We start from the raw sequence: 8,927 nt of genomic DNA, 5'->3' as shown, positions 1-8,927 counted from the left end.
CAGATTGGATTGTTCCAAAATTCTTGGGGTTGTTTCCCATATGTTTTAACATAATTCAAACGTAATCTGACATGTGTAAGCTTCAATAATGGATTTTTTCTTGATGACATTGATACAAAACGATTTAGAACTCTATTGGTTGTATCCTTGTTCACATTAATCCTGGCTTCTCTGAAGTCAGTTTGAAATTCACCACGAGTAAGAAAAGTATTTTTTATACCTTTCTGCTTACTCACCTTGATTTTTTTTTTCGTTTAATTTCCTTGGTCGACCACAGCTTGGCATATTTGCAACAGAATCACCAGGGTATTTAAACTTTCTAATAACGTTTCCAACTATACTAAGTGGTAGATGAAGTTCCCTTGATATTATTCGATACCCTTTTCCTTCTTTGTGCTTATCAATGATTTTTTGACGAATGTCTATTGACAACTCTTTAGTTTTAGGCCTTTTTATAAATGAAATGGTTGACTTTGAAGGAGTGAGCCCAAAGTGGAAGAATTTTATTAAATTATTTTAATATAAAGTTCTCTGATTGGTCAGTGATAACTCGTTTGCATTATTGCAACACGCTAAGCAAAAGTGTATCCCATCCTTTTGCGTTTGTCGATTCAGATTTTCCTTAAATATAAACTTTCTAAACTTTGCTTTTGTAATTACTGCTCCAAATATAATTTAGAAAGTAATACTGACAAAATTGTAGGTAAAAGCATGAACGCTAATTAATGTTATGAAGAAAAATGTAATGCATCCAATACGTGACACTGTGTATATATATACAAATTTTTATATATGTAAATGCTTTGTATATAAGTACATTATATGTAAATTCTTTATATATAAATACTTTATATATATATATAAATATACATATATATTATATATACATACTTTAATATATATATATATACTTTATATATATAAATACTTTGTTATATATATATAAATGCTTTAATATATATATATAAATAATTTTTTTACATATATAAATACTTTATATATTTATTTATGTATAAATACTTTATTATCTAGATACTTTATTATATATAAATATTTTATATATATACATTTATATATATATAAATTATATATATATATATACTTTATGTATATATAAATACTTTACATATATACATAAATACTTTATTTATATATATAAATAATTTATATATAAAGAAATATATATATGTATATATGTACGTATATATATGTATATATATCTATATATATATAGATGTATATATATGTATATATGTATGTATATTTATGTATATGTATATATGTATATGTATATATATGTATACATATTTATATATATGTATATATGTATATATTTATATGTGTGTGTGTGTATCTATAACAAGTTAAAAGTATTCAAGAGATAAAATCAATGAATTAAAAAGAGGTGATTAAGAGTACTCAATAAAAAGAGAAATGTATATATTTTATTTATATGGACAAATATTACATAGTCGCTACATTGGCCATGCTAATATTTCGGAACAATTTATTGAAAAACCAAAACAACATCCTTAGGCGACAGAAGTAAAGCTTGTCTGCTTTTCAAAATAGCTGATTTTTTAATGAAGGGAGAGAAATATATATTTGTCTTAAATTATAAAATTAAAATATTTACTCGCTATGTTGAACTTGGAGGGTGATACTTAGTGACATTAAAGACTCAAATGAGGAAATCGCCGGCGACGGCCAAAAAAAAAAGGAAAAAGAAAGTATAGCCGTAAAAAGAAGAGAAGAAAGTAAAAAAGAAAAGAAGCAGTAAAAGAAAAGACAAGGAAAAAAAGGAAAGCATGAGAAAGACAGAAAAAGTGTCAGTGTATTTACATTGCATTACTATAACGGACGGGGTAGGCTGAAGATAATGTTGCGAGCAATATATATATATATATACATATATATATATATATATATATATATATATATATATATATATATATAGTCTTTGAAGTTTTTAACATTTGAAACTATCCAAAAAATTACTTTTTATCATTCGTTAAAGAAACCCCATCTAGTCAGTAAGTCATTTAATCACCTGTAATCACTGCATCAACTCTCTCGAATTTACTGTAATACCAATTTTTTTTTATTTTTCAAGGGATCATCAGTTGTTTACCATAAAACACTGTTTCGGGGATTTAAAAACAAAACAGTATATTACATCATGGCTCCCCAGCAGTGTTGATCAAACACCACCACCCTTAATCTTAGGAAGAAGACATGTTACAAAAATTTGATCCAATTTCCTATTCTTAATTGCAATTACTAACCTTTTCATAGTATAAAAATGAATTTCTTACCTGTGCGATTCATCAATTTCCACATTATATATATATATATATATATATATATATATATATATATATATATATATATATATATATATGATGGACTCTCCCGTCGAGTCAACGTATGAGGTTAACTAAGTTGCTTTGAAATCCATACAGATGATTTGTTTATAACGGTGAAGACTTTGTGTAGAACCAACCACACTTTTTGCTATTACTGTTCATCCTCGTCGGTGCAGACGACTGCCACAAGTAAAAGCACACAGTACAACGCATGTTTTTACATCAGATTTACTTTCTCCTTGATGCATGTTATAACTAAAACTGCGGAGCATGGCTCCCAGTGAATTAATGCGCTTCTATATACTAACCTAGAAACTTCTACGATTCGGCGCGGCATATACAGCTCTTACCCTAACCCAAATGATCAGTCATCTGGCCAGGATAAACGTTGATTAACTACGGTTATCTCGCGAGAGCCGATGTGTCAACGTGCTGTATATATATATATATATATATACATATATATATATATATAATTTTATTTCTTCTAGTATTTTTTTAGAATTGCTTTTCAATTTTCGACGAAAAGTTATGTATTTTTTCTTGTCACCTTGTAATGTGAAATAAACACATTACTATATATGCAAACTGTTGCTGAAAATACATGATGGAATGATAACGTTTCGTCCATAAAAAAACAATATTACATTTATTTTTAAATTTTTATTGAAAAAAATCAATTCAGGAAACTTGATTATGTAGTAGAGCTGGCATTTATTAATGAGGTTAATTTGGATGACGAACTCAAATTTATCACTAAGACCCTCTGTAATAATCATTACCCCTTGGATATTGTTGAAACTACTAACAATGAGAAAGTTTATAATTTTCATAAACCCAAAGAAATTATAGCTAATAGATGTCCTGTGTACCTACGTCTACCTTGGCTAGGTAACATCAGTGACCGATTTGCTAAGCAAATTTCATTTTCTGTGCAACGGTGTTATTTTGCATCGAACCGGCGTGTTGTTTTTTTCAACCAGGCCTATATTGCCGTCTATTCGCAAAGATGTTCTTCCCCCCTCCACCATAATAATTCTATTATTTATTTATTTAAATGTAGTTGCAGTGCGCACTATGTTGGGCGAACATCGAAAAGATTAGATTTTTGTTTGAAATAGCATGTGCCTTCAAAGATTCGTTATGCAAATTTTTCACCCTCGGATGTTCTGAGTAATATGTATGGTTCTGCGATTTGCGACCATCTTATAAATAACCATGCGTGTGCCGCGAATTTCAGTGCTGACATGTTTACAATCCTTAGTAAATCGCACTCTCCCTATCATTTGTAAATTTTAGAGATTCTTTTTATTAAGTCATTGAGACCTTCTCTTTGCAAGCAAAAAGAAAATCTTCTTGGACTTAATTTAGTCTCTATGTAATTTCCTCCGATTATTTCGGGGTGTTTTCCTACCCCCGCCATTTTCATGACTTTTTCTTGTTTGTTCTGAATCGTATTTTCCTCGATTTAACTTTGATAAGTGAGGAACGAAACCTGGTTAGCTAACCTTTATTTTCATTTTTTTATTTTTTAAAATTCGTTATGCTTTTTGGTCTGTATTTAGCCGTTATATATATATATATATATATATATATATATATATATGTATTATTTCCTGTATCCAAATGAAATTGTACGTATCTATTTTCAGTATTTACTTCCAAAGTTTTCCGTACATAAGTAGAGCTAGTTAGCAAGAAAAATATATATAACAATTAAGCTACACTGAATTTTATATCTACAGGAATATATCTTATTATTGTATGAAATTGATATCATTGCGTGGTTATATATATTTACGTTGTGCTGAGTTTGCTAATTAGCCAATCAGGTTCTATGTAATTCACACACGCATGGACCGGAGCCATTATGCACGCGTGAAATGTAATTCCGCATTTCTTGTTTTGTTTTATTTATTTATTTTTGCAGTAAACTCTATATATTCATCGTGTTAAAAGTCATATGAAAATGATCTGAATGGATTTCGGGATGTACACTTAATTATTTTTGTTGATACTAGTTTAATTAATTATTTGTTTATTTGTTTATTAATTGTTGTTAGTATTATTATGATTGCCATTATTAATGTTATTGTTGTTATTACTATACATTCATATATACTCATAACGTATGTACGGTGAAATCACGTTGATACACAAATTATCTTTAAATCACCGAAGTTAAGCAACGTTGAGCTAGGCTAGTATCAGATGGGAACCATTTGGGAATTCTATGCGCTGTATGTGCTCTCCGCTTATCTCGGCATTGTTTCCAGTCGTCCTGAACCTACACTCGCCACCGGTATGTAACTATGTCGACTCAGGAGCGGTGTGGTGGATATTGCGCAACACTTGCTACAAAAATTACACATGCAGGCACCCTTACAATGGGTATCCATAGTCTGTCAAGATTGAAGGAAGCCACCATATTTTTATAAGGTTCCTAAGTATGTTTTAAAATATAACTTTAGAGTGATATTTAAGCAATTAGTAATTTTATGCTAGTCGTTACCTGTAATTTATGCTTAACTTTTTCATTTCAATATGTATATTTTTTTTTCTTAAATGTTCTCTCTTCATTTTGAATTTTATCGTTTGCAAATTTTGAAAGGAATGTATTTGTTAATATGGAAATGCATTAGCATGGACAAATAGCTACGTGCCAACGACTCTAAATTTCTTAGGGGAAAGCCACTCAAGATTTCCTGCAGCTCTCTTTGTTTGCATGTCTTACTAATGAAGGACTCGCGTTGCCTCGTTCCGTCTTTTTACAAGGTCGTTGAATAATACATACTGCTCCGTTGGATTTTGTGAATGCAGTGATCACACAAAAACTAACCACTTGAAACGAAAATATTTAGCAACGGAAACGATTGTATTTAATCACAATACGAAGATTATTCAAAGTATACCAGTAAGAATGTTTTTTTTTAATTTATGAATAAAAGAAACATTTTAAAAATTACCTCTAACGTTTTTTTTATAGTGAAACACTAGCATATAGACTCGATGTTGCTTGCAATTGAATGGAGATTAAGAAATGATCTACATCGTACATTTATTGTCATCAAAATCAGTGAAATTACCCATTTTTTCCATCAAACGAATTGATTGTTCTAATTTAGGGACTACTGTGGCGCACCTAGAAGACACTTAATAAGTAACTTTATCCATGATACAGTGTAGTCTACATTGCACTGTAGAGAATCTACTGTTGATTTTATATCCTTATTTTATTGAATGGTTTGAATTAAAGTTTAAAATTCTAAAAGTAAAATATCATTGTTAGACTGTGCCGTAAACAGTAGGATTTTTTCGAGCTCACATCCTAGTTTACTAAAAATCTTACTGTTGATTTTATAAATATAGTGTAAAATCATAGCGTGTATTAAAAAGTAAAATGCAGAAGCCAAGTAATTGGGCTCTAACGGAAATATCCATTTAAAACATCTTTCTTTTATGGAGGAACTAGTATAGTATCCTCATCAGGACGATTATAAGCAATAAGTGTAATGTTAGTTATCAATTATTATTATTCTTTTTGTGGAGTATACGACGGTTTGCTAGAATTCTTCTAAATGCTGAATAAATTATAAATCTTCCTACTCACTCAACATTTTGTTTAGAATATATATTTCATAAGTTTTATAGTTAAGAATTTTGCCAAGCACACACATGTTGGCATTCAGACTCGCGTACAATATTTTTATGTCAAATTAACACTCAGAAATTACTTTTCGTTCGACAGTTCGAAAGCGGCAACATTTCTTTAAAATGCGATGCCATTTATTTAAACATAATGAAAATGACGGATTTTTTGCAAAAGAAAAAGAATTTCGTGTATAATTTCGTAAGCGACTTTCTAAAACAATGCGTTTAAAAATCAGTCATCGTGTAATAATACGGATGTATTATCTACAGAAAGGTGTGAAAATGTGAGATACACAAAAAAAGTGATCAGACAATTCTCATATGGTAGATATTGCAAGAATTTTGTGCAAATAATAAAGTATTTATGATGCCACGATTTTGAAGGTCCGGAATTATAATTAAATTCAAATCTCCTACAAATATTCTAGTAGGTATGTTGTTTCTGATTAGTAAATTAGGAAACTGTAAAAATGGTCGATTATTATGATGAAATTATCATAGTCGATTATTTTGATTGGTAAAAGTATATTGTTAGAAATATTTTAAAATGTATAAGCTTATGTTTAGTTGAATATTTACATTTCATAGTTGTCAGGAATATTAATTTGATGTTAATGTGAGAGATGACATTTTAACTAACCATAATATAAGCAAATAAATGTGACAAAAACCCAGCAAGAATCTTAAGGCGACGTACAATGATGACGTAAGAAAAAATGAAGATTTTGAGATATAGAGTTGCAATTACGTGGGAAATCAGTTCAATAAGCAACGCTTTAGCAGAAAAATGGACGCCTTAGAAAAATGTAATCTCATACAAAGCGTGCCAACACAGCAACGAATTAATGGATAAATGAAAATAAAGCATTACGACGTGTTCGAAATTAATGTTTCTGTTTAGAGTACAACTGAACCATTCTACTAAATTATTGTATATTAAACATTCATTCCTACCATTGTATAAAATAATTGTTTATAAAATCAACAGTACGTTCTTTACATGTTAAATGGATACTACAATAACGCACTGACGGATGGAATGTGAAGCATCGTGCAGGTGCACCGCAATAGGTTCCCATCTAGAGAAGGCAAGCAATTGATTCGGTTGAAAATAGGTGATATCAATAAAAATATGGGAGAGCGAAACATTCATTAACGAAAGCCGGCAATCTCAATAAATGAAAACACCTCATCTCAAAAATACAGACAATATATATATATATATATATATATATATATATATATATATATATATATTGTCTGTATTTTTAGATGAGGTATTTTCATTTATTGAGATTGTCGGACTGACTTCTCATCTTGGTTGTTATAGTCACAACTTTTCGGCCGTTTTGCCCTCCGGCCTTCATCAGGTGGTTTGTTAGGAGTCTCGGACCCAACCCTTTATTATTATTATTACGGGGGTACCGTGCTCGGACGCCAGCTAGGCTCTAGGACATATTAGCTAATTCTCTTTTTTGAATGTTACTTTTCACTGCCTTCGTTCAGGATTGAACTCAGCGCCTTTGGGTAACTGTAAACCTCGATACAACGCCTAGGACTACTCGACAATTGTCACTAGGACAATTCTTAGTTGGTTTTTGTTAATGTTAAACCTATGTTGTTATCCAAGGTCTTCTCTCTCTATTAGAGGTGTGCAAATTGCATTCAGCTCTACGCTTGGTTTGCTCACTAGGTTGTTATGTCCGAGCATGTGAGCTGTTTCTTTAAGTTTTCTCACTTTCCAGTGGGTTTCTCTGTTTATTATTTTCCTTCATCCCATAGGGGGAGATGCTCCCCCCTCTCAATCCAGACATGGTTGGCTATACGCGATTTTTCCGTCTCCCCTTTAGTTACCGCTTTTCGGTGTTCTTCCACCCTTACTTTGAGCGGGCGTCATGTTTCATCCTTGTAAACCTTTCTGCAACTGCATGGGATGGATTATATGCAGTTCTTGGTTAGGTTCTCCTCCATTCGGGGCTTTACTCGTACCAGGTGTCGTCTGAGTGTTGACTCACTCTTGAATACCGTCCTGATGTTGAGGGGGCACATATTCTCTGTGCCCCCTACAACATCAGGGCGGTATTTTATTGACTATGGTAACATTTATTTCTTTTATATTTATAGTATTATTATATATATTACATTTTCTCTTTGTAAGGAAACATCATTTTGTTGGTCACTCTTGGCTACGGATGGAAACAAAGTTGATATAAAAAATATATTTTCGCGAAAATTATCTTTACTTTCCTCATATTTATCTTATGGTAAATATTTTAAGTATCAAAACCTATCTCTTTACAACCCCATCCTTTTCATAACCTATCATACTTTCATCAATCACAGTCCACTTTCTGTAAACTGTTTTTGAACCCAGACAACGACGGGTACTTCTGCTAGTATATATATATATATATATATATATATATATATATGTATATATATATATATATATTGCCCGATAACACTGTTTATGTACTATATTTTAATATGTCCGCTTTCTTTACATGCGAATATTTTTGTCCAGTCAGAAATGTATTAATTTACCACCCCCTCAGGAAATATTATGTACAAAGGCTAGACATGAAATAAATGAATGACCTTTAACGTTAAATATTTGTTTTGTTTCCTGTAATTTCCGACGAGCAGTTTTGTTTGCTTCAAGTCAATATAATTAATCGGAAAACACGTTTCAATTAAATTGGTAAGGCTTTATCAATTATCAGCAGCAGCAAACAAATTGCTAAAACTGTCAACTGTTTCTTGAATAAGAATCTTAGTGGAAAAAAGTCTATTTCAACGAATCGATAGCTTAGAAAATATAACTATAAATATCTTTAACAAATAGATGTGATATTTTGGCTATGCTATATGCGTTACCCTGCTTAAAGGTTGGGTAATGCGTAATAATTA

This window comes from Euprymna scolopes, chromosome 10, assembly GCF_053919585.1.
Source record: "Euprymna scolopes isolate OS-2025 chromosome 10, ASM5391958v1, whole genome shotgun sequence".
Taxonomy (NCBI): Eukaryota; Metazoa; Mollusca; class Cephalopoda; order Sepiida; family Sepiolidae; genus Euprymna; species Euprymna scolopes.
Note: the sequence above shows the minus strand (reverse complement) of the source record.